At 43.7% G+C, this 26,742-nt stretch overlaps 1 protein-coding gene and 1 pseudogene across 9 annotated transcripts in view; one reads left to right on the forward strand and one right to left on the reverse strand.

Moving 5' to 3' along the window:
- The window catches only part of PTPRT (protein tyrosine phosphatase receptor type T), a 793,719-nt gene that overhangs the window by 152,434 nt on the left and 614,543 nt on the right, over positions 1-26,742 (forward strand). The gene's annotated exons all lie outside the window — the stretch shown is intronic.
- Positions 18,600-19,547, reverse strand: LOC121012180 (transcription initiation factor TFIID subunit 9-like; annotated as a pseudogene).

The following is a 26,742-nucleotide window of genomic DNA, read 5'->3' on the forward strand; positions in this document are numbered from 1 at the left end:
CCAACACCAGAAGGAAATCTGAGAGCCGTCTTAGGCTACTACCTTTTTCTCAACCTTCCCTGCTGCATCCCACATGTAACCCATCAAAATGGACCTGCCAGTTTATCACCTAAATGTTTCTTGATTATATCTCTTCCCTACCATTGTTATTATCACTGTATCCACTCCTGTCAGTTCTCAACTGGACTCTTGCAGTCCCTTTTTTGGCAGGGACATGGACTTATAGTTTGGAGTATAGCATAAATGCAGAAAGGTCAAAATAATACGAATAACACCATGATCAGGACATAGACTATACCCAGCACCACAGAAACCTTTGTGTCCCCTCCAACTCATTAATTCACAAAGGTGTTCTTTTAGTTTTTTTTCTGTTTTTGAATTTTATATAAAGAGAATCATAAAGCTATGTATTTTGTCTTAGTTCTTCCATTCAAAATTATATTTGTAAGTCTCATCCATAGTGTGTATAACAATAATTCATTCTTTAATTCTTGACTTGAACAATGTTTTGTTATAATGAATATACCAAAATGTATCCATTCTGCTGACATACATCTGGGTTGTTTTCTATTTTAGCCATAATGGACCATGCTGCTATGAATGTTTTTGTTGTGTTTTGTTACTGTTTTGTTTTGTGTTTGTGTTATTGGGCGCCATTTCTCTTGGGTGTATAACTAGCAGTGGAATTGTTTTTTGGGTTAAATACATATTGCCAGACATTATTCTAATGTGACGTGTTAGTGTTGTCAGTCTGTTAATATAGGCCATTCTGGTAGGTATCTGGTAATATATTTTCATGGTGATTTTTAAACTTGAATTTTACTGATGACTAATGAGGTTGAGCACTTTTACACATAATTTTTTTGGCAATTCAGATAATCTATTTTGTGAATTGCCTGTTCAAATATTTTGCCTTTAAAAAATTGTGTGGTATCTTACTGATTTGCCAGGAGTTCTTTATTTACTGGATATGAGTCTTTGTTGTGTGTGTGTGTGTGTGTGTGTGTGTGTGTGTGTGTGTGTATCCTAAATTATCCTCTCCCATTCTGTGGCTTACCTTTTTACTTAATGGTGTGTGTTGGTGAATAAAAGATATTAATTTTATTACCATTATTAGAAGTGTTGTTTTCCCTCAATTCACTGTTAAGTGAATACTGTTAAGCCTTTTTAATACACCATGTGTCCATAAATATATGGATCCATTTCTGGATTCTCTGTCCTTTTCTGTTGGTCTTTTCATCTCGTCACTATTTTGATATCTCATTGTCTTGATTACTATAGCTTTATCAAAGCCTTAAAATCAATCCTACAGCTCTGCTTTTTATTTTATCAGCAACAACAACAAATAGGAGTTATTGCTCATGTGCCTGTGAGTTAGCTAGAGATCGGCTGATCCTACCTGGGTTCGTCAGTATAGCTGTGCTCAAGCTGTGAGTCTGAGCAGCTCCAATCTCTGCTCTGTTTTCATTCTGGGACTCAGAATGGAGAAAGCAGCTACCTAAGTGGGGGTAATGACAGATGTGCAGGAAGGCAAACCCCATTCCACAGGCACTTAAAAAACAGAGTTTATTATTTATAGGAGTTTTAGGTTCATAGCAGAATTAAAGGGAAGTATAGAGAGTTCCTATATACCCCTGCTCGATACAGGTGATGTTATTTATTAAGATTGTTTTCACTATTCTAGGTTCTTTGCATTCCATATAAATTTTAGCATCAATACATCAAATTTTTAAAAACACTTTAGAGATGCTGACCAAAGTATACATTGAGTCTCTAGAGCAATTTTTGGAGAATTTACTCCGTTTATAAAATGGAATATTTTAAGCTATGAATATGGAATATCTCTTGAATCATTTTTTAAAATTTTAAATCCTTTTCACCGAAGTTTTAAAGATGTTTTTCTTTTGGTGTTCTTTTTTTTGTGTCACCGTTTCTTTAAATACTTATTTATGCCAATTTTCTCAGCTCTGTCTCTCCGAGATGCCAAATATCCATATGTTAGACCACTTGGTATTCAACTACAGGTTACTGAGTCTCTTTATTTTTCAGTCATTTTTGCTGTGTTGTTCAGGTATCTGCTTATCTGTTTTCACATTCAGTGACCCTTTCTTCTACAGTGTCTGAACTGTTGCTAAGCCCAGAGTAAACTTTTCCTTTTTGATGTGATACTTTTCAATCATAGAACTATTATTATTTTTTAACTTTTTGTTCCTTTGCTATGATTCTCTGTCCTCTTGTTCTGTACAAATGTCTTTTAACACCCTCCGTGCATTTGCAGTGGTTACTTTCAAGTTCTCATCTACAGATTCTAACATCTGAATCATCCTGACGTCTGTTATTTTGACTGTGTGGGGTGTTTTCCTTCCTGAATCTTCATATAACAACTGTAGCTGATATGCTGTACATAGTCTAGATTTTGTCAATTTGCTTTCAAGGTATTGAATTTTATTCTGTCAGACAGTTAAATTACTGGTCCATCCTTCTGAAACTCTCAGGATTCTTTGTTAGGATGGATCTCTTTTGGTTTAGTCAGTCATCTTTATGTGTGGTCCCTCCTTTCAGATGTGATGCTCACTACTGTGACTTGTTCTTTCTGGGGTCTTCACTGAATCGCCACTGCACCTGGCCCAGGATTCCAGTGTTTCTCAACCCTAGACAACCTCTGGTATTTCATTTTGGCTCTGAGTCCTGTATGTATTAAATACTCTCTTCTAGATATTCCAGAGTTTTGCCTTCCATATATGCTGGCCAGCAATCATCCAGAGATTGGTAGGGAATCTCCAAATGTGCTATGGTACCCTGCCTTACAAATTCCACTCTGGCAGCCCCCAAACTCCCAATTCTACCTCCTTAGTTCAGCAAGACCTCCACCCTCTGACTGGGCTCCATTTCCCAGTACTCTGGCATCCCAAACCACCCTTATCCCCACCAAGACCTCCGTTGGTCTATCTGAGATGTTTCCAGAGGACAGTTAGCAGAGTGAGAAACTACATGTCAGGTAACAGATCCAAAGCTCCTTCCAGGATATAGTCTTGCCTTTGCTGTATCCCATGTGATTAGAACACTATCACCTTAAAGCGGAGAGGAAGGTGACCTGAGGCATCTCCTATTCTATAGCCCTTGTTGAACCACTGGAGAAATTGAGGCCCTGAGAGGGCAAGGGGCTCATCCAACAGTCTCATGGGGAATTATAACTCTTTCTAGATCCTAGTTTTGCTTACCCCTTTCCATGGCTCCTTTCTCGTATACTTAAATACATTTTCAAAATTGAAAACATGTTAGAGAATCTAAGAGTTGCATTTTAGGTATATAATGAAATTCTGAAGAGGAGGGAGTGAAAGGAAGGTAGAGAGCACAGTGCATATTAGGAAGAGGAAAGAGAGAGATTTTGTACATGAGAAGCCATTGGGTACTGGTCTCCAGGAAGAAGGCACTTGAGGTTTTCCATCTTGAGAACACATGCTCTCAAGAATTGTCTTGATTCTTACTTAACTACTGGCTGGCAGCAGTTAAAATTTTTTAAAAATTATTCCTGTGTTTTTTGTAGGTACTATATTTAACTGCTCCAAAAATCCAAAGACACAAAAGAATATACGCTGAAAATTTGTCCTTTTACGTCTTATCTCAGCCACACATTTCTCTTCCCTAGAGATTATCAGTGTTACTGTTTTCTTGTGTATCTTTCCAGAGGTGTTTTATGTGTAGATTAATCAAATTCCCATTCTGTTGTCTTCTTTTTCTTACATAAATTGTAGCATATTACACAAGCTCTTTTGAGTTGTACTTTTTTTCTCATTTAATGTATCGTGGGTATCTTTCAGTATTTGGACATGAAGAGCTTCCTGTTCTTTCTAATAGCTCCAGGGTGTTCCATTGTATGGATGTACCATCATTTATTTAACTGGTTGCCATGGATGAGCATTTGGATTGCTTCCAGTCTTTTGCTATCAGACAATACCACAATGAATAACCCTGTGCAAACGTCATTTTATTATGCAAGCATATCTTTAGTATAATTTCCTAGGCCTGGGGTTGCTGAACATTTTTAACTTTGATAGATACTGCCAAATTATTCTCCATAAGGGTTGTGCTGTTTTACACACCAATCAGTGATGTGTAAGAGTTGGCATTGGTTTTGACTGTAGTATTTTTCAAGCTGGAAACCACTTTATACATTACCTTTTCCATTCCTCTAGTGCTGTGGATAGAGAGTCAGAGGCTCAGACAGCTGGGGTCACTGGATAATCAGTTGCAGAGGTGGGCCTGAATCTGGTACCGTAACTGCTCCACCTGAGTGGTCTGTAGGACCCCAGGATGCCCAGATGTGGACTGTTCTTGGAAAAGTGTATTATCTCACTGTATGAGATAGGTGCAGAGAACATGACTCTTAGTACTTAAAGCTCTCAGTAGGGCTCTCTTTGTTGGGCTGCAGAATGGTGTTTGCTTTTCTTAAAATAAAGGTTAATTTATCCACTCTCAAATCCACTACAGACTAAGAAAAACTAAGCTGACATCCCAGTGGGGAAGAACTCACAATTAGATTCTGCAGGATTTGGTGAAAGGGGCCATCTTGGCCCCTGAGCAATAGAAACCTCTCCAGGGGAGAAGAGAGATGTCATTCAGAGACTTTGATGATATCCCTATTTCAGTCAAAATGCCCTTGCCTTGCACTTGGTGTCTCCTACATCGTCTGTGACTCATTTGTCCAGGTAAAGAGAAGCACATTATTATGCTCCTCATTTTGAAGGGGAGACTCTTGTCAACATCCTGCCTCCACTTGAGTACGGTGTTGGATTATCCAGGCATCAAGGAGTAGAGGGACGTTTGCCCAGTGGATTTGAGTCATGGACTCTAGAGTCAGCCCTCCCTGAACTCGAATCTCAGTCCTGTCATTAGGACTTAGCAGATATGGGAACTTGAGCCAATTATTTCATCTCTCAGCTTCCTTTTACTCACTTGTAAAAGGGGGATCATAACATTACCCCTACACGATAAGATGTGCTAGGTAGTGCTGTAGTAACAAATGGTCCCACACTTCAGAGGCTGCAGACTATAAGGTTTATGTTTTATTCACACGACTCGGCCATTGGAGGTTGATGGGGACTCTCTTCTACAGTTGTCCATTTCTCTGAGACCTAAGATGGTAGAACAGCCACCATCTGGAACTTTGCTGGTGACTGTGACAGAGGAAAAGAGGATGTGGGGAGCCAGTGTACTGGCTCGTAAAGTTTTCCTCTGGACATTGTAGGTGAGGAAAGCGTGAAGTCTCCCAATCACCTTTTGTCCTTAACACAGATGGGATTTTAACCAAAAGGATGGATGTCTCTTTTACTTCCCATTTGGTGGGCAGTGAGTGATAACAGGGAAGGTTTATGTGGAATTTCCAGAGAAGAGAGTCATTTGTGACTCTTTGATGTTATATTAATCTAAGAAATTACCTGTATCTGATGGAATTTTATGAAATCTTGGCTCTTATGTGGCCCTCTATTTCAAGCAGCTTGAGCTTTTGGGAGACTGTGCTCACTGTAAAACCTTATAGTGGTCTGTTTCACATGGTCTGGGGGCAGGAACAATCTTGTTCTTTCATAAGTTTTTAAATTCTTAAAACAATAAAAGAAGACTAAAGGCAGCTTTGAATCTCAGTTTTGTCACCCTAGTACATCCATGGTCTGTCTGTCTCTCTTTTTATCCACACGTATATGTTTGGCAGAGATGCCGTCAGATGAGAATACCATACCATGTGTATTTCACACAATTTTGGGTTAATGTTGCATTATCCGTATTTTGTGTATTCCTTTATGGCCTTCGACATACTTACATTTAACAGTTGTAGACAGTATACCTGTCTGTATTGGTTTTCTGTTGCTGTGTAACAGATTAGCACAGACCTGGCAGCTTAAGACAATGCATGATTATCTCAGAGTTCTGCAGGTCAGAAGCCTGAGCCTTGCCTGGGTTCTCTGTTCAGGGTATCACAAGGCTGAAATCAAGGTCCTCATAGGCTGAATTCTCATTTGGGGAAAAATCTGCTTGCCAACTCATTTATGCTGTTGGTTAAATTCTGTTCCTTGTGGTGGATATCAAGTCTGCATCTTTTTTGCTGAGTCTCTGCCAGGGGTTGCTCTCAACTTTTAGAGATCACCTGCCTTCATTGTCATGTGACTTCTTCCATCTTCAAAGCGTATGGTGGAGAATTTCCTTGGCACCCAAACCCTCTTGCCCTTCAGATTTTCTTTACTAGGAAGAGCCCCATTTATTTTTAGGGCTCATCTCATTAGGTGAAGTCTACTCATGAGAATTTCCCTTTCTTAAAGTCAGGACAGCCGTGTGACATACCCTGCTCACCACCCAAGAAATACAGGGCATTAACACCAGGGAGCCTGAGTGTAGAGAGACACTCAGAATGCTGCCAACCCACCACCTCCTTTTACAGTTGTATTCACCTCTTACAGCTGCTGCAGCAAAGCCCTAAAGACAGGATGTGGTAAAATGACAGACACATGCTCTCTCACAGTTCTGGAGGCTAGAAGTCTGAAGTCAAGGTGTTGGTGGGGCCGCACTCCTTCTGAAACCTGTACGAGAATCCTTCATTGCCTCTTCCCAGTATCTGGTGGTATGCTGGCGATCTTTGCAATTCCCTGGCTTGTAGACCTAACACTCCAGTCCTCCATCTTCAAATGGTGGTGTCCCTGTCTCACTACATCTTTAGGTTGCCATCTTCTTATAAGGACACCTATCATAGTGGATCAGGGCCCACTCTACTCCGGCATGACCATTCACCTTAACTACTTATACCTGCCAACAACCCTTTTCCAATTAAGGCTAGGTACAGGGCACTAGGCCTTCAGAATAGCCTTTTTTTTTCGGGAGGGGGGGGGATACAATTCAACTCATAACAATGTTCTTTAATTGTATTTTTATGTTGTTTCAAGATTCTGTACGATAGATAAACTTGTAATGGTCATTGTTGACTATGACATAGTTTCATTCTTCCTTGTTTCCTTATAGTATAGTTCTTGGAATGAGATCTCTGCACAGAATTCTTTTCCAATAGAGCAAGAAAGGACCCCGTTTCTTAAGATGACTATGTGCCAGGTACTGAGGTAGATCTGTGTCGGTATGTTTCATTATATCTTTCCAGATATTAGCAACATTTCATAAGTGAAGAAACTCTAGTGCAGAAAGCAACTTTGCTCAAGTGTGCATATATAGTGTATTTGTCAGTCAAGGACCAGCAAGGAAAATGCAAACTCTAGGTATTTGATACAGAAGGAATTTAACGTAGGGAATTGGTTATAGGGTGAGCCAACTCAGAGATTAACAGTGACCAGAAGCTACTACCATTAGGGTGGATGGTCACAAGATGAAGATAGTGTTATTGGAGTTCAGGGTTCTGGGTTACTATAAAGAAGGTGGAATTCTTATAGAGACTCCAGCAGGAGCTACAGGAGCTCTTGCCTGAGTCAGCGGGAGGGGGAGAGAGAGAGAGATCCGTGAGTATGTATGCCCTGGAATATATGTATACATGCATTCCATATGTATGTATATATGTGCTCTGGACTCTCCTTTCCTTCTACCTCCAGTCTCCTCTGAGTGCGTCTAACTGGTCAAATCAGAAGCCAGGTGACAACAGGATCTTGGGAAACTTGTTCTTACCTTGTAGCCCTCTCCCCTGACCTCTCCCCTGTTACACAGAGCAGAGCCAGGTCACAGAATCTGATAGTAAATGACCTAGGATCACCCTACTTAATAATAGTAAGAGTAGTGATAACAGCATGATCATATTAATAGCTACGATTTACTATATGTGTAGTATTACTATATGCCAGCCACTGTAGAAATTCTCAACTTACGTTTTCTCTTTTAATCCTCATGATAACTCTGTAAGTTAGGTACTACTAAACTTCTGTATTACTGTTGGGTAAACCAAGGCTCAGAGAGGTTAAACCCTTTGCCCAAAGTCATATGGGTAATAAGTGGAGTCTGAACGCCTGTCAAGTTCTGACTTCCCAATCATTGTTCAAATGCTGGTGGCATTGAATTAAAGCATTTGTGTATTTAATATAATGCATAACTAAAGGCAGGATAGGTATAAAGTGAGACTGTGAATATCAGGCTTGGTTCCCAGAAAACCCTTTGGCCGTGAACCCATGAGCTGACTGGGCCTCCAGTGAATTTGGAGCAACAACCACCTGTCACCCGCCATAGTTTATTCCCTGGTTGTGTCCCAGCCTTGAGTCTTCCAAGTGTCTGAGCAGGTTGGAAGAGTGAGTAGAGATAACAGAAGCCAGGGTTACCATGAGGATTGCCTTGAATAAAGTAAGGTAATGAGAGAAGTGCTTTGTAAATCACAGAGTACCCTGCAAATGACAAGTGACACTATTATAACAGACCAAAGCCTCCGTTTTCACAGGGGCTTTGATTTGAACATTATCATTTTGGCTTTCATTTTGAATGTGATTTGAAATATGGCAGTCATTGAATAGGAAAGACATCTGGTTCAGTGCAGGAAAAAACTGACTAGTCAGTGTACAGACCTATTCTGTTCCAGCCTCCGTACTGGGCATTGCATACCTCTTCCCTTCAAAGAGCTTTGCACCTAGTGTGGGAGGGTTACAAAGGGCAAACATGATTACAGTTCACTGTGACATGGGCCACGATCAGTGTATGTGCAGCATGGTCAAGTGATGGAGAGGAGGGAGGGTTTATTTACTCTATCCGGAGCCAGAGAAGGCTTCCTAAACTAGGCCTCGAGGAGGGAGGGGGAGAGGGGCTTTCCAGGTAACAGAGTCTGCACGTGCAAGGTACAAAGGCCTAGAATGGTATCTAGTGTGCCGTGGCGGAAGATAGATGGGGAAGTGGAGGTAGATTCAGCTGCAGAGCCTGATAATGGAGAGCATTCTGTATTGGGCCAAGGAAGCGGAGATTTTTTTCCCCCCAGGTGTCAGTGCCCTCCATCTGCAGGATGCTATGTGAGTTACAGGAAACACCTTTGTGGTTGACTAGTTGAGTTTGTGACTCACTGCAGAGAGGGAGAATGCACACCATGAAGAGCCTTGGGGAGTCTCATTAAGAAGGTGTTAGAAGGACTTACTATAGGATTTGGGCTTTGGTTGGATAATTGGAGTGGAGGAGTGTCCAAGGGAGTGGGCATTTGCTCTAGACTGAAATCTGTCAGGAAGTGGGGATAGTTCTATGACCAGGCATTTGAATAAGTTTAATCCAGATGGAGGTAATACTATAGCAGGATGAAAGTAGTAATTGGTAGAGACGCCACCAGCCTCGCATGAGCCAGGAGAGGGTGCTGTGTGTTTTGTGGTTTGCATGGTGGTCTTGTTTTTGTCTTAGAAAAAATGATGAAGTGGTTTTGTTCTACCTCACTTCATCACGGTAGCAGCGAGCTGGTCTGTTTGGCTGTTGTGTGAGATTGTTTAGGCCAACCAGAGAACAAAAGGCCCTAGCTGGAAGTGTCGGGCAAACTTCCAGAAACCTGACGTCCTAGCTGATGGTAACAGGCCAGTTCCAGATATCGGGGACTGCCCCAGAGAGCAGGGCAGGTCGAGGTGTCATCTGCTTTTGCATAGCTCCTTCAGGAATATGTGGTATCCCTAAGGTTGACTCTCAGATTCACTGGGGCCTTGGGTGAATTATCTCCTCCTTTGAGACCATTCTTCTCTCTAGTGAATGGAGGAATGATCTGTGAGCCTTCTCCCCTGAGAGCTGAGATCTCCTGATTCTCTTTTTGAGAAATTGATGATTCCTGGGTCAGAGTGAGAAGAGCAGAGATAGGAGCATCACCTGGACCGTGAGGGCTCTGCGTGGACCCACCGCACACAGCTCTGCCTGCACCCAAGACTACTCTTAGGTTGAGGTGGAGCAGTGGGTTTGCTGGTCATGTGTCATTTGTCTGTCAACTTGCATTCACCCCAGTCCTAGTAATAATTTTTCCTCTTCCCTTCCTGTCCCTTCCCATCCCTTCCCTTCCTGTCCCGGCCCTCTCTCTGTTTCTGTTTTTGTTGTTTTCTTAATCAGTAAGGGAATTTATTGGTTTATGGAAATGAATGGTCAGAGAAGAGGTCTCACACACTTGCGGTGTGGGCTGATTAAAGGCTCAACCAGTGACTTCACGCATTCCAGTTTCTTGCTCGCTCTGTCTCTCCCTTTACTTTTATTTTTGGCTCAGCTTCCATCATGTACCCATTCTCTGGTCCCACATGGTTAGACAGCAGTGCTAATCCTACCTTTCTCTCTGGAAGGATGAACAGACTACTTCTGATGGTCGGTGGGCAGATTTGGGTCATGTGTCCATCCCCGAACCATCCCTGAACTACAGGGGTGGACGCGTGGATAAGCTGATTGGTGTAAATTGCACTGAAAGATGAGTTCAGCTGGACTGAATCGGGGTCCATTCCTGGAGCTGATGGCGGGTCATATCACAAACTGTCTGGTCTGGCTGTGGGAAAGAGGTCTCCAAGAAAAATTTGGAGTAGTGCTTAACTGAAAGAATTGTGAATCCCAATTGAGAAGCCAAAATAAAACTATAGATTATCTTCCTCAGAGATGCCCAGCATCTCTGGCAAGCTCCAGCACTGCCACTGTCTTTCTAAGGGAGACTAAACTTCTTGTTGTCTCTTGGTCTCCATTCCCTGTGTTGTTTGATGGGGATAGAACGGTGCTCCCCCAGCTCTGTAGGGATGTGCATCATTGTCTACTGTTAGAGGACTGTGTGTTCATTGCAGGACACAGGACAGTCATGCCAAGGGGAATGGAAGCCCTTTGCACACCAAGACCCTGCGGACTGGATCTGTGGAGGGGTCACTGTGTTAGGGGGGCTCTTGTCAGATGAAAGGCCAAGAACACATTCAGGACTCTGGAAACGATTGAGTGTTTACACCAGCCTCTTAAAGCTTCTCCAATGAGGTGTGACTTGCCTTCCTTGAGCCTTGGACTCTCTGCTTGTTGTTCATGGTTTGCGTTGATCCCTGGGGTTGGGAATGAGAACTATGCTCTGGGAAGATGAACAAACACCTTGTGAATCCAGCAACATGAATTCTCCCCAGACAGCTCTAGGAATAACTGCCAGAACAAGGCCACAAATAGTGGCAGGCATGGAAACTATGTTCAAGGTTCAGCAGCCCTCTAGCGGAGGGCGGAAGCGTCCTGGTCTGGGTGCGATGGGCTGTGACTGGTGGGTAAAGAATGGAAAGGGCAGATGTGGGAGGTTGGAGTCGGAGCACCTCTGGAAAGTGTGAGGTGGCTGACCAGGAAGTTCTGGGATTGGCGGAGGGGTTGTGGGGCTGCGGGGGAGGGTGGGTACCTCAGGGATGGGAAGCTGCACACACAGTTACATCCTTGCCACTTACTAGCTCAGTGGACTTGGGCATAGCTCTCTGAATCTCTACATCCACATCTGTAACATGGGGAGAAAATACTCAGATGTTTCTGGCCTGGGCCCCTCATATCCTTTTCTGTGGACCCTGCATTCTCTGGTCTCTTCAGGGTTCTTCACTCCTATTCTGCCTTGATCTTTGTTCATACAGCTTCAGAGTCTGAATTCAACATGGCTGGCCCCAGGGGTGACCGTGGCACTTGCACCTTTGTACCCCAAACCCCAGATCCACTTGTTCCTTCTGGGAAATCTCTTCTCCGCATTGGCTTTGTTCACTGAGCTCTGTGAGGGTGCTCAATGTTGTAGAGACTCAACCAATGAAGGGTAGTCTCGGAGTCTGGAATCTGGACTGAGTGGAGTCCTGCCATTACACACACCCCGACACTTTCCGAGTAACATCATTAAACATCCCACAGTAGCACCCATAGTGACTGACTAATCCAACATTGTGTGGGTTACTAATGCCTCCTGTTACAGCAGCAACCTTTCCTGCCTGATTCCTGTTCCGGTTTGGATAATTTACCTTGCAGCTCCAGGATTTTCTCCAGAATGGGCAGGGATGACTCACATTATTGCCCTAAAACCCCATGGAAATGTATCACCGCTCGCTTCCTTCCCAGTGTGATAAATCTGATTATAACTTGTAGATGGCCACTCGTGGCTGTGCAGCAGTTTAAAATGCACTGAAAGATTCATTCAGCTAAATCGAAGTTGTCAGGTGGATCGCCAGAGGGAATTCTTGTTGCAGACACAAGTTGTGTTACGTCTGCTGTAGCCTTGTGGCGGCTTTCAAATTGCTGTTAGGAAATAAATCCATTAATCAGTATGGACCGCCCCGACTCACTGTGCTAGGCTGTGGGCTCCTTGGAGGCACAGTGTATGTCTTAGTCCCTCACCTGCCTCTTAGCATCTGGTGTAATATGCCCTAGATAATTCTTTTTTGTTTTTCCAGTATAACATTAAATTCTTAAAAACAAAAAATAGAATCCCCAGTTATCACAGATAGAAGTGGCCTCAGAGAGAACCTCTTCCAGTCCCTAGATGAGAGTCCTAAGGCCCAGAGAGGGAGAGTGATATCTCCAAGGTCACACAGCAAGATTCCATGAGAGAGCTGGGCATGAACCCTGGCTCCCGATGCCCAGCCCAGGGCTCTGGTTCTCTTTTGTGCTTTTCTTGGCCACTCCTGTCGATGAAGGAAGCTAGAATTTCCATTTGGACTTTATTCTACTGTTTTACAGTCTCTTCTGAGTAATAAGGTCGGCTTGTTTAATAAGTTCAGCTTCAAAGTAGGTCAGGGATTTTATTTCTGTGCATGGGCCATTAGCATTCTTAAGTGAGAACACATTTTTTTTTTTAACTGAGAAAATATCCTCTGTGTAGATGAGATGCTCCACGTCTGCCTATTTCCTAAGCTGTGTCAGATCCTTTTATACCACAAAACCTCTGTGAGGGGGGCCCCAGGCTTCTCAATGGAGGCTGAGGCCAGATGGGAGGGATGGGTAGGGGATCACGTGAAGTCTGAGCAAGAAGGGCAAAGTGATTGCCGAAGGCTTCTCAAGCTAGTAGTCACGTTGAAGTGAGGTTTCTGGTTTGTTTTGTCAGAGTTAATTCTCTGAAGAACCCCAAATGCTAGTTGAGAGGATTGAACACTACGTCCAGAAATCTCTCCAATCTCTTGTGACTCAAGTGCTTTCCCAGATCCGGTTACCCACTGGCCAAGCTGGTGGAAAGGAGTCGGGGCCTAGATGTTGCTGCTGCTGTTGCCAGGGAGAAGGATCGGGACACGCCCAGGCGGGGTGCTGGGGAGGGGGGGGGAAGGGTGACATGACACCTCCTCTATTTAGGGCTGCTCCTGAGGGTAATAGCAATTTTCTATTTCTAGCAATGACCTGAATTGTTTCATGAGCTCACTCCTTAGTCTGTTGCCTTTAACCTAAATGCGGCTGGTAACACAATAAAAGAAAAATGGTTTCTATTCAGAATTCCTGTTTGAGGCACCATGTTTGACACAGTGAAGGTTGTGGAAGCATGAGTGGCCATGTCCCCGCCTTGCAGTGACACGGTTGTAGGGAAGAAAGACACGGACATAAGCAGTGGGTAATGTGGGCAATGGTGGGCTGCATAGGCCTCTGGCAGTGTTTTCCACACATCAGTCTATTCTGAGCCCCCTTCACACTGTTTTTTCCTTACCTGTTCTCTTACTTAACACTTTTGCTTTTAAATTTTTTTTTTTTCAACGTTTATTTATCTTTGGGACAGAGAGAGACAGAGCATGAACGGGGGAGGGGCAGAGAGAGAGGGAGACACAGAATCGGAAACAGGCTCCAGGCTCCGAGCCATCAGCCCAGAGCCCGACGCGGGGCTCGAACTCATGAACCGTGAGATCGTGACCTGGCTGAAGTCAGACGCTTAACCGACTGCGCCACCCAGGCGCCCCAATACTTTTGCTTTTAAAAACGAGACACTTTCCTCGATCTTTCAAATGAGAATTCATAGCATGGTAATCTCTATATTACTATAGAGAAAGTAAGTCTGTTAGGTTTCTAACACAAGCTAAAGTACGTCTTCGCCTGTTAAACTAATTTATGGATCAGTGCCCGCTGGTGTGCACCTGATTTAATCGCACGCATATCACTAGCATGTACTGCACTTTGGAACGTGTCAGGGAGGATTTCCAAAGCAAGTGAAGTGTCGGCAGGGTCTTGAAGGATGCAACTCTTTGAGCAAGTGCGTGATGACTGTGAATAATCATATATGTTTCTGTGTAAATACATGGGGTGTCTCAGTACACAAGGTTTTGTGGGGGCACAGAGGAAGAGGTGATGTCTTGGTCCCTTGGGGTGGTGTTTTTTATTGCTCTTTAGGTAGTTTTCCAAGAAAACCTCGTGATACTGGCTTTTTCCACCGTCACTCCCTTTCATTGCTTAGATTATGTGCATTACCACTACATAATTGTGAGTCAGTTGTTGGCTTATTCTATGCAGGGCTCTCTGTAAGCATTAGAACTCCTCCCTGTGTCCCAAGCCAGGAAGAGACAGGTGAGGAAGGCCACTTACTCACTCACCCACCCACCCATTCATTCATTCATTCATTCATTCATTCATTCATTCATTCATGTGTTTATTTACTGCTACCTCCAAGGCTAGGATTGGAGACATAGATACACATACAACATTACTAACTAAAGGGTAGGGTGGTTGAGGAATCATTCAGATGTTCTGCATATTATGATTGTTAAGGAAGGTATTGTGGTGAACAAAATGAATGATGTAGCCAATGGTTCTTAAACCTGGCTGCACATTGGAAAAGCCTGAGGTGTTAAAAAAAATGCCGATGCCTAGGTCTCACCCCAGAGATTCTGATTTGATTGGTAAAGGTTGGGAATTGGACATCAGGAGCTTTAGAAGTTGTCCACATGGTTCTAATACACAGCTGTGGGCGAGCCATGGGTGCAATCACAAAAGGTCATTTTTAAAGAATGGTACTTGGTGCTATGGAGGAAATGGGCATGGCAGAACCCAGGCTGTTTGACATTTAGGTATGAGTTCAGCCTAGCCCTCTCAAAGGGCTCCCCAGAGCTTCAAGCCCTGCAGAGTTTTAACAGTGGTTTTCCTGTTTCTTAGAGCGGCTCATTTCATGCTTCTTGTCTGCAAAGGAACTGGTTTCCTGTAGCTTTTGAATTGACTGTGAGACCCCTGAATGTTCCTACATCAGCTTTCTGGGCAGAACCTCTGTGGTTTGGGGTCAATCTTGAGTACATCTTAACTGTTGGGAAACCTCATTGGGATTTCCAATCAGGAACATATACAGTTACGTTTCCTTTCCTTGAGGGGAATCAAAACTAGGAGAGGAAATTCATGGGCCAATTTTAAGAGGACATAAAGGTCTCCAAGCTGTGAAGTGTTCCATAGGAATGATGTCCTTTGAGATCAATTCTTTTTTAAAAAAATGTTAATACCTTGGGAGGATTGCTACATTAAACCTGTTTGTCCTTTAGTGTATGTGACTTTAATCAGATTGCTTTCCTGATTAAGATCTAGAAGAGGTTTTAGGCAAGACTTTTTTTTAAAGCTTTGTTATTATATGTGTTTTTCTTCAATGAAAAATGATAGTAATTTCACTGGGACCATCAATGTGCCCCACTGAACAGGCCAAGGTATATCTTTGTAGCAGGGCAAGCTTTCAAATTCACTTCTCATTTTATTGCATGTATGAGTACAAAGGTGAGTTTAAAACATTTTCTTTCATTTTATATCACCACATTGAGAAATAAAGAGGCAGAGTTTAAGGCTAGGTTTTATTAGTAAATGGTTCTGTATGTGCTAGAACATTTGAATTTATGATACCTTGGTGTAGACCCCTCTGTCCTGCCCTGCAGTTGGATCTATGTTACACTGAGTCCCATCTATGCAAATATCCATCCCTATCTTGTGGACAGTTTCTTTACCAGGTATCTTTTTTCAAGTAATTAAAAATTAATGCCTTCATAGATATCACTATCATATAATACATGGAATAAATATACAAAGTGGCCATATGTTAATGCCCTTGTTTGCTTACCATTGCAAAGTAAAAAGCACTGGGCTTACCAAATGTTCAAACACGCCTTGAAGTGCATTAAAATGTCTCCTTTGAGGGCATTCTTTAGTAAAAGGCTGTCCTTATATTTTTATCTAAAGTAGATTCAGCCAAGTCTTCCCCAGTCTTCTGCCTGGTTTGTATGCTTTAATTTCAAAGGTGATTCTGAAACTGATCTTAAAGGAAGCTTGAAGCATGGTGTGTGTGCATTTGATTGTGCCTGTTTATATTAACTTGTTGCCAAGATGTTTCCCTTTTTAGTCACAAAAAATTCTTCCTCCAAATCTTTAATTGTTTATCTATGCTGGATTAGTCACATCCTACTCCAAACTGTAGTGGCTTAAACCAGCAAGGATTTATTGTCTTGCAGGCATGGGCTAGGGGATCATGGTGCTGCTTGATTGGGTGATTCTGGCTTAGGGGCTCTCACAGGCTGCAGTCATCCTAAGTCTAGTCTGAGGGAAGATCTCCCAAGTTCACTTATTCACTTGGCTGTTGGGCAGCCTTCAGAAGATCTTCTTAAAAGATCACTCACATGGCTGTTGGCCTCAGAGCCTCATTGGCTGTTGGCTGAAGATTTCATTTCTTTGGGAATGTGTGGCTCTCCAGAAAACAACTCAATAAGGTTGAGGGGGTGGGGAGGAAGAAAGGGAGAAAGGAGGAAGGAGAGGGTGGAAAGGGGAGGGAGGCGGGGAGGGAGGGGGGAGAGGAAGTAGAGAGGGGAAGGGGAGAGAGGGGAGGAGAGGGAGGGAAGGACAAGAGAGAAGGGGAGGAAGAGTGGAGAGATGGACAGGGAGAGAGGGAGAGGGCAAGGAAGGTGGTAGTCTTTTTGTAACCTAATCTCAGAAGTAACAGCGTCACATCACTTTTGCTATCCTCCATTTGTTAGACGTGAACAAGAGGTCTAGCCCACTTTCAAAGGGTAGATACCAGAAGAGTAAATCATTGGGGGCCGTTTTATTTAAAAAAAAATTTTTTTTTTCAACGTTTATTTATTTTTGGGACAGAGAGAGACAGAGCATGAACAGGGGAGGGGCAGAGAGAGAGGGAGACACAGAATCGGAAACAGGCTCCAGGCTCCGAGCCATCAGCCCAGAGCCCGACGCGGGGCTCGAACTCACGGACCGCGAGATCGTGACCTGGATGAAGTTGGACGCTTAACCGACTGCGCCACCCAGGCGCCCCAATTGGGGGCCATTTTAGAGACTGTCCACAGCAATTGGGGTCTCCAAACATCACCAAAAAGTGATGGGCATTTGCAGATACTGTCCAGGATTTTTCTGGCACAGGAAATACTGAGGTTTAGTTCTTTGTAGCTCTACAATAATAAAAGTAGCATATTAAGTGTCTAAGTATATCTTATACTTCCCAGATTGACAGCTGCTTAATAATGAATCACTGATTGAATTTGAGGTAATGCTACCATCTTCTTCTCTGTCAAGTTCAATAAAGGGATTCTGAAGGGCAGCGCCATGCTGGATACATGCCTCTCAGGTTGTAGGCTCTGAATTTCACTGTCTTACATCTTTTTAATAGTTTTGAGCATATGCTTCCTGTTTCCCATTTTTAGGCAACTATCCATCATCCTGATTGAAAACATAATTTTAAAAGTATTATGCTTCTAAAAAATAAATGAAGAGTGCCACTAAAACTTGCAAAACAAAACACATTTTTTCAGTATTTCTGTGTTACTGAAAAATGCTCTATGGCAGGAAATAGAACCAAATATAGTTATGTGTTTGCCAACTGAATGTTTGATGGAACACAATTTTGTCAGGAACCTGAACTGATTTGTGAGTACTGATGAATTTGAGTAGAGTAAAAAGTAAAAAATTAACATGGATTTGACACAGAAAGTGTGACTTACAACTGGGAAAATGGATAAATTGAACCCGGTCAAAATTAAAACTTTTGATCTGCAAAAGTCCGTGTGAAGAGAATGAAAAGACAAGCTACAGAGTGGGAGAAAATATCTGCAAACCACATACGTGACAAAAGACTAGTGTTTAGAATATATAAAGAGTTCTTAGAACTCAACAGCAGAACAGCAACAAGAAAACCAAACAGCAACCAACAGTTCAATTAGAAAACAGGTGAAAGTTAATGAGCAGACATTTCACTGAAGAGGATATACAGACAGCAGATAAGCACATGAAAAGATGTTCAGTATCAGTAACCATTAGGGGAGTGCAAATCAAAACCACAATGATCTATCACGACATACCAGAATGGCTAAAACAAAATGGTAGCACCAAATTTTAGTGAGGATGCAGAGCCCAGATCACTCCTTCATTGATGGTGGGTGTGGTCATAAAGACCAACATGAGGGATCCCTGTGGTGGTGGAAACGTGCCATCTTGATTTTACCAGTGTCAGCATCCTGGTTGTGATATTGAATGATACATTTTTTTTTCTTTTGATGAATGACAATTTTGTTTTTTTACACTTAAAGGCTGATGAAAAATCCTATTAAAGAAAATCCAACATCTCAATCAGAAAGGATAACTGTATTTATTCATTAAATATCATCTAGGTCTTCTATAACACAACATGAAAACACCCAGCATGCATATTTAATATTGGTACAATGGATTCAAGACCAAGTGCACGTGGTACAAGCATCAAGGCTAGATTACAAATTGTCATAGTCATAGTCATCTTCCCCATCTTCTCATTTTCTTTTCAATGCATTTGATGATTCCCTGGCAGCATTTTGTGATGGCCTCCATGTTAGTGGTTATAAGCATGTTTTTGGACCCAATTAATTATGGATTGGTTAATCAGAACATTGTGAATCATGGACATTGCAGGAATTGATGCTTTTACAGTTGGGGACTATGAAGTGGGTGTATGTGCAGTAGACCTTTGCCCTGTGAGGGACATTGGAGTCCCTACTTTATTTGACACAGACGTGGTTTGTGGGGCTGGTGTGCCATGTGTGGGAGTACTTGGACTGCTATTATTCCCACAGAAGGAGATGCCTTTTTTTTTTTTTTTTTTTTTTGTAAACAATTAAGTCTTTAGTTTGGAACAGTCAAGTAGAATATATCAGATGGTAACCTAGGGCCTTGCTGTGGCTTGATTAATGGCAAAGGAGTTTGATTTCTTTGCCTTGCAACATCTAATAAAACATCTCTTGGGGGAGGATAGAGGTAAAAGACTGATCAGCATTACACAGCATTGCCAATAGCGCATCATCTGCATCAACATTAGCTTTCTTAGCATGGCTTGAATATAATTTTACATTGTCTAGAATTGTGGTCACCTAACAGAAGGCAAACTCCAATGTCTGATTTCTAACTCTTGGCTCCTAGTCTGTAATCCCCACATCCTTCAGGATTTGTACCATCATCTGTGCATCTTTTGGCATGCTCTTGGGAAAAGCCATCTTGCCAGACTCCATGATAAGACTTCTTGAGCTAAATCACCCACATTAATGTATTTCAGTCCTGATCTGGATGCAAGTTCTTTGCCTGGCACGGGTTTTTCCAACTGCTGGTGTACCTGGGATTAGGATATTCGGAAGCAACATGGTCCTCACTTTTGCATGATAGTTTTGCCCAAAGTTATCATTGGGGAAGCAGAGTAAAAGATACATAGGATCTATTATTTCTTAGAACTTGTGGAAGTCTAGAATTATCTCAAAATAGTTTTAATTAAAAAGAATTAACACTTATGTTCAAAGTGACAAGCTGAGTTCTCAGCCCAAACCAGTAGGGCCTTTCTGGGCAAGGATCAGCAGCCCTTCTTCTGAGGTAGAGTGCTCTGTTCAAGACCTCTTATACTGCTGGATTTCCTGATAATATCAAACTACCAATTCTTTTTTTTTTTTAAATTTTTTTTTCAACGTTTATTTTATTTTTGGGACAGAGAGAGACAGAGCATGAATGGGGGAGGGGCAGAGAGAGAGGGAGACACAGAATCGGAAACAGGCTCCAGGCTCTGAGCCATCAGCCCAGAGCCCGACGCGGGTCTCGAACTCACGGACCGCGAGATCGTGACCTGGCTGAAGTCGGACGCTTAACCGACTGCGCCACCCAGGTGCCCCCAAACTACCAATTCTTAAAGCCCCTCTCTACTCTCAAAATATTCTGCACTCCAAGCTTTAGTGAAACAAAACAAAATAGATTGCCTCAACTTTTGTGTTGACTCATCGATTCAACGTGTACTTAGGAAGCATTTATTGTGTGCTAAGGATGAAGGCAGTTGCTGTGAATAGGTAGAAATCTAGAAGTGGTCTCTGCCCTTGTGGTGTTTTCATTCTAGTGGAGAAGACCAGGAAGAACAGCCTCACAAATAAAACCAAAAGCATGTCTGAGAGCATGGGGGAAGTCAGGGAGGAAGTAAGTTTGAGCTGGGCTATGGAGAGTGAACTAGGTGAAGCACAGGGAAGAGGAAACAGTGTGGGTAAAGGCCCTGAAATAGAAAGGATCACAACTCATTAGGCATATTTGAAAACAGACGTATGTGTCTCAAGCCTGTACAGCGAGAGGGGCAGTGGCAGCAGACGAGGCTGAACAGACAGACGGGCCACTTCACTCATGGTGTTTGAGGCCACATAATGGAATGTAGTTGTTACCTTAGGAAGATAAGTTGGGCTACAGGGTGGAGAATAGATCTGAAGAGGGCAGAAGTAGAAGCAGGGTTAGAAAGGCTTATGCAGGGGCGCCTGGGTGGCGCAGTCGGTTAAGCGTCCGACTTCAGCCAGGTCACGATCTCACGGTCCGTGAGTTCGAGCCCCGCGTCGGGCTCTGGGCTGATGGCTCGGAGCCTGGAGCCTGTTTCCGATTCTGTGTCTCCCTCTCTCTCTGCCCCTCCCCCGTTCATGCTCTGTCTCTGTCTGTCCCATAAATAAATAAAAACGTTGAAAAAAAATTAAAAAAAAAAAAAGAAAGGCTTATGCATATTGTACAAATGATTTAAAGCTCTTTCCTTTTTGTTGATTGAAACTTAGCATACGATACGGCAAAGTACATTGACTTTAATATATGAAAGTATGTTAAACTCGCTTTTGATTTTCATCATAATTTGAGATTCTTTGGGATTTTCTCCATACACAATCACATAGTCTATGAATAATGAAAGCTTTATTACTTCCTTTCCAATCCTTGTATCTCTTATGTCTTTTTCTTGCCCCATTGCAGTAGCTTGAACATCCAGTAAAATGGGGGAAATCAGGGGGAAAACATTCAGTATTTTACTGTTGATTGTGATGTTTACTATGTTTTGATACTTGTTATCAGATTAAAGCACTTGCCCACTGTTCTTAGTTCGCTAAGAGTTTTATCGTGGATAGATGCTGACTTTCATCAAATGCTTCCTTGGCATCTCTTGAGATTCTTACTTGATTTTTATCTTTCAGTCTGTTAATATGATGAGTTATACTGATTAATTTTCTAATATTAAACTGAACTTGTAGTCTTGGAATAAACACAGTGTGGTCATGATCTATTACTCATTTTACGTATCACTGGATTTGGTTTGCTAATATAATGTATAGGATCCTTATCTCTGTTTATGAGAGATTGGACTGAAAGTTTCTTTTCTTGTGATATCCTTGTAAGGTCTTGGTGTGACAGTTATCATAGGCTCATAAAATGAGTTTGGAAGTATTCTCTGAAAGACTTTGTGTAAAGGTGGTATTCCCGTGGAACCATTTATGCATGTAAAAATTCAAGCTTATTTTACGTTCTGTCTTCAAGTTGAATTTTGTCCCAGGAAGGCATTCTATCTAAAAACTGTCACTTGTAGATCCCCTCAGAGGTTGCTCTGTATTTCTTGGGGTTCCCTCTGTCTGTGCTTAAGAAATACATGATTAAGATGTTCGAAATATCTAGAATAGTGCCTGAAATGTGATAACCAGTAAATTTGCCCTCTTTCTCTCTGTGCATATTCTCTCCCTGACACAAAAATACCCACCTGTAGTGGCCTATGATGGGTCCCAACATGAAGCCACCAATTCTGTTATCAGAGCCCAGTGTCTGCCTGCTTGAGTCAGGATTGTGGCTTACTAGGGATGGTGATGGTGGCCCGTGGTCTAATGAGACCTTGCCATGTTCTGTTGCTCCAGAGTCCTTTCTCAAAGGGCTGCTGTTTAGGCCTGCTAATGCTAACTCTGTCTTTGCACTGGATATGGCAGAACATAGAAGTAGCCTATGGGGGCGAGGGGTGGTGGGTTGGATGAAGCCACTTTTTTAGTTCCTTTCCATAAAGGGGGGCATTCACCTCTTCAACTCCTCCCACAAGCTGAGCAGGCAGTTGTGGGTAAGTCTCTCCTTTTAATCCATCTGGATGCCTTTTCCTTGAGAGCAGTGAATGTTTGTAGTAACTTTAGCCATTTGGGTCACTTTGGTCATTTGGGCAGCTTAGAGAGGAATTGGGCATCTCCCCCTTCCCACCCTGCACACAGGGATGTTCAGAGGAGAGAAATTTGCAAAATAACAATATCTCTAAAGCCCAGCTCCCTCCCTTTGCTCTCTCACTGTGGCTGGTAGCATAGCAACTGATGGAGCTGCCTGGACTCAGGTTGCCCTGATTTGCGTATTTCTTCCCTCCCTCCCTCCCACCTCCTTTCCCTTTACTCCAGCTTTTCTCAGACGTGTTCTGTTAAGACGGCTGCCATGTTTTCCCCCTGGTGCTTGTTGAGTGTGGGTTGCCTGTCCCAGTGGGAGATTAGCGGCTCCCTCATGCATAAAGCTGAAATTGATTTCATCGCATGTGCTACATGAGCCCCAGATGCCTGAGTGCTGCTCAGATGCTCTGAGTGGAGATGGCAGGAGGCTTGAGAAATGGTGGAATGGCCTTATAATGGAGGGGGCTGTGGGATGGGGAGAGAGACCAGGTGGGAGGCCATAAGGGATGGGAGAAAGAGGGGAATAACTCACATTTATTCGGGGCCTGTCATGTTTCAGAGATTTGCATTTGGTCTTCTCAAGGGCCCAGTGAGATATCTGTTACCCTGGTTTTACACATGAAGAAACTGAGGTTGAGGGGGAATTAATTAACTTGCCCAGAGTTGTAAAATTAAGGGAGAGGTTATAAGCCAAACTCTGTCTGTCTCACTGCCCATTGTAAGTGAAAATGAATACGAAAATGCAAAGGGATGGAGTCCAGAATATTGGGCCTTGTGCACAGAAGCCATGTAGCGCTCTGGGATGCCGGGCAGGGAGCCTGAGGTAGATGGCACTTGTGTGGGCCAGGCAGACATCATGGAGGTCAGAGCACGACTGTGGCTCCACAGGCATGCATGTGCCAGGACTCACCTGACCTGGTGAATCCTAGTCTTGTGCTAATACTGGTCCCATCCCCCTTGCTGCCTTTTTCAATCCAATCAGTGACCAAATCCTGGCCAGTCACCTAAATCTGTGTCTAGTCCGCTGCCTCTCTAGCCCCATGACCATTACCTTGGCCCAGCATCTATCATTTCTCTCTCAGCGATCGACATGATGTCCCCTGACTCTCATGTCTCTCCTTCAGACCTATTCTTCACCCTGCACTGAGGAGTTGTCCAGAAAGAACAGGTGCCCGTGTCACATCCCTGCTTACAAAGCCTCAGGATGAGGCCCAGGATCCTCAGGAAGACCCTTGCTTATCTGGTCCACGTTGACTTCTCCAGTTGCCTTTTTGCCATTCCCCCCCACCCCTATCTATGTTTCAGCAGGTGATGCTGTTCTTCAATGACCCAGTCTCTCCTCATCTCTGTGAAGGCCCTTCCCTCCCAGGTGCCCATTAGCTTCTCTTCTTCTTTCATGACTTCATGATCTGATGTCTCCAGGAAGTCTTCCCTCATTTCCTCCATCTGATTCCCTCCTCCCAGTACTTCCCTAGGGCCACTGTAACTAATTACCACACACTCAATGGCATAAAACATGAAAATTCATTATCTTACAAATATGGAGCTCAGAAGTCAAATGGATCAGCAGGGCTGCCTTTCTTTGGGCTCCAGGGGAGAGACTGTTGCCTTGCTTTTTACAGTTTGTAGAGGCTACTTGGCATTCCTCGCTAGTGGCCCATTCCTCCGTGTTCAAAACTACCTGTTCATCATCTTTCCACCCCTCTCTGACTCTGATTCTTCTGCCTTCCTCTTTCACCTATAACGAGCCTTCTGATTACATTGGGCCCGCCTTGATATTCCAGGATACTCTCCCTGCTCAGGATCCTTAACATAATCACATCTTTGAAGATGTTTTTGCCCTGTAAAGTTCTGGGGAGCAGGACGTGGACATCTTTATTTTTAGTTTGTTTAATTTTTTAAGTTTATTTATTTTGAGAGACAGAGCAGAGGAGGGGCAGAGAGTGAGAAGGAGAGAGAGAGAATCTCAGGCAGGCTCTGTGCTGTCAGTGCAGAGCCCTATGTGGGGCTCGAACTCACAAACCATGAGATTATGCCTTGAGCTGAAACCAAGAGTCAGATGCTTAACTGACTGAGCCACCCAGCCCACCACCCTCCCTCCCCCCCCGCCCTGGACATGGACATCTTCTGAGGACCACTATGCTGTGTACCACACTCCTCTCTGTGTCATCAAGACCCTGGCCTGCCACTCTCCAGCCTTTTTCACTTGATTCTGCAGTGTATTGATTCCTACATCTCTTTCCCTCCCTAGTCTCTTAGATTCCTCCAGGGTAGAGACAGTTGCTTTGACTCACTGTCTTCAGAACATAGAACCAGCCCTCAGTACTTGTTCATTGAACACAAAAAAAAAGCCTTATCTCCCTGGCTCTTATCTGCCCACCTCACTCTCCCCCTGGCTCTCATCTGCCTGCCTCACTCTCCAGCTGCCCTGGGTGGGGAGAACAGTGGGGCAGTTCAGTGCAAGTGTTAAACCCCCAGACCCGAGCGGGCCATCCCAGGTGTCCCAGTGCTATCCCGGCTGCAGGACTTTGGGCAGCTTGCTCAACCTCTGTGCCTTTGTGTCCTCACGTGCAGAGCGGAGATAATTATAATGTCTTCCTCTGTCAGTGAGGATCCGGGAAGGAAACCCCAAACCATGATAGGTATTTCAGACAGACAGTTTTATTGAAGGGAATCACACACATGTTGGGAGATTGCCAGAGCAAATGTTGGGACACTAAGGTGGCCAGGAATTTCAGGAAGCATCTGTCACACCCGGGGCCATGGTAACACAAGGGAATAGGAGTGTGGAGCAAGGGCCCCACTGGGGGATGCTTGGTCCTCCGAGGAGGGAGGCCACAGACGGTACTGCATCTGTGGGGGCAGATGGGAGATTGCAGAGCATCGTCTTCCCTCTTCCACCTTTGTAGTCTCCACATACAGCCTCCCACTGGGAGCGCTGAGCCAAAGCTGGCAAGGGAATCCAAAATGCAGTTTGTAGAATCCCTGCCCCAGAATCACAGAGCCAGTTACGATAGGGTGGCCTTGAAGCCAAAGGTCTGGGGGTAAGTAACTGGCACATATCTCTGGTTTCCTCATCTGTAAAATGGATACTATGATAGTACGTGCCTCAGAGTGTGATAGGAGGAATAAATGAGTTCATATGTGTAAATCCTGGGGTAGAGCTGGCACATGGTGCTGAGAGAGCATTTGTCCCTTGTCCCATGGAATAATAATAGCTCTCTGCATCCCGCAGGTGTTACTGACTTGGATGTCTCTGGAACTCAGAGACCCAAACTGGCTAAGGCCCGAGTTTCTTCCACCCAATTCTCCATAGCTAGACTGCTGGGAAAGGGTGGGGCAGAGAGTCAAATGATTCCGGATCATGGACCTGTGCTGTTCTACGACAAGATGCTTCTGTGACATGGCCTCCAATTCTGAATGTTTATATTCTAGGCTCTCCTAGGCTCCTCCCTCGAGGAGATAGACTCTTGATTAGCAGTCAAGGAAAGAAAGGCTCTTCTGGAATGATTACTCTGTTCTTAATTTTGGGAAGTAGCCCAGCAAAGAGTAATCTCAAAAATATCAATATTCTGGGGGAAAAAAGAGGAGCAGGGCGCAGACAGAGTGTTACAGATCATGAAATCTCGCCTGGTGCTAAGTCGCTATTGAATTATGCATTTTTAAATGACTTCACTGGTTGCAACATGACTGTGTTAAGTAGACCGAGGCCAAGCTCTTAAATGTATTTGCTTGTGGAAATGTTGGCAGGAGTACACTCTGACATTGCTGCAGCCCCTCTTCATCCTGACACAGGAAAGGGAATGCATTTAATAGAATCTTTGTGTCTTTCTATGGGGGCCACAAAATGAGGGTACCAACTAAGTTTCCTCCCAACTTAGTGCCAACTAAGTGCACTTGCAATGTGCTGGGACTGTTTAAGACTACTGATTAGAATACCTGATGTTATCCTCATGGCAATCCGCATGAGGGAGGTGTTGTTATCATCCCCATTTTACAGATGAGGAAACTGAGTCACAGAGAAGTAACTTGCCCTCGTTTTCATAATGCCTTACTTTGGATTTCTACAAAACCAGACCCTGCAACAGCATTTTGCAAGTAGTTTATTTGGAAATGGAAGAGAACACTGGTAGAGGAGGAGTGTAAGTGAGGAAGGAAAGGAAGGAAGGCTTCCCCTAAAGGATGCATGAATGAGCTGGTAGTTCTGGGAGGTATTTGATGCTCATTCCCACTAGTGATCCCTTAAAAGACTGAAAAGGGGCACCTGGGTGGCTCAGTCAGTTGAGCATCTGACTTTGGCTCAGGTCACGGTCTCACAGTTCATGAGTTCAAGCCCCACATCGGGGTTGCTGCTGTGAGCACCGAGCTTGCTTGGGATTCTCTCTCTCTCTCCTTCTTTCTCTGGGGGGGGGGGGGGGGGGGG

This window comes from Herpailurus yagouaroundi, unplaced genomic scaffold, assembly GCF_014898765.1.
Source record: "Herpailurus yagouaroundi ecotype Mexico unplaced genomic scaffold, PumYag 196, whole genome shotgun sequence".
Classification (NCBI taxonomy): domain Eukaryota; kingdom Metazoa; phylum Chordata; class Mammalia; order Carnivora; family Felidae; genus Herpailurus; species Herpailurus yagouaroundi.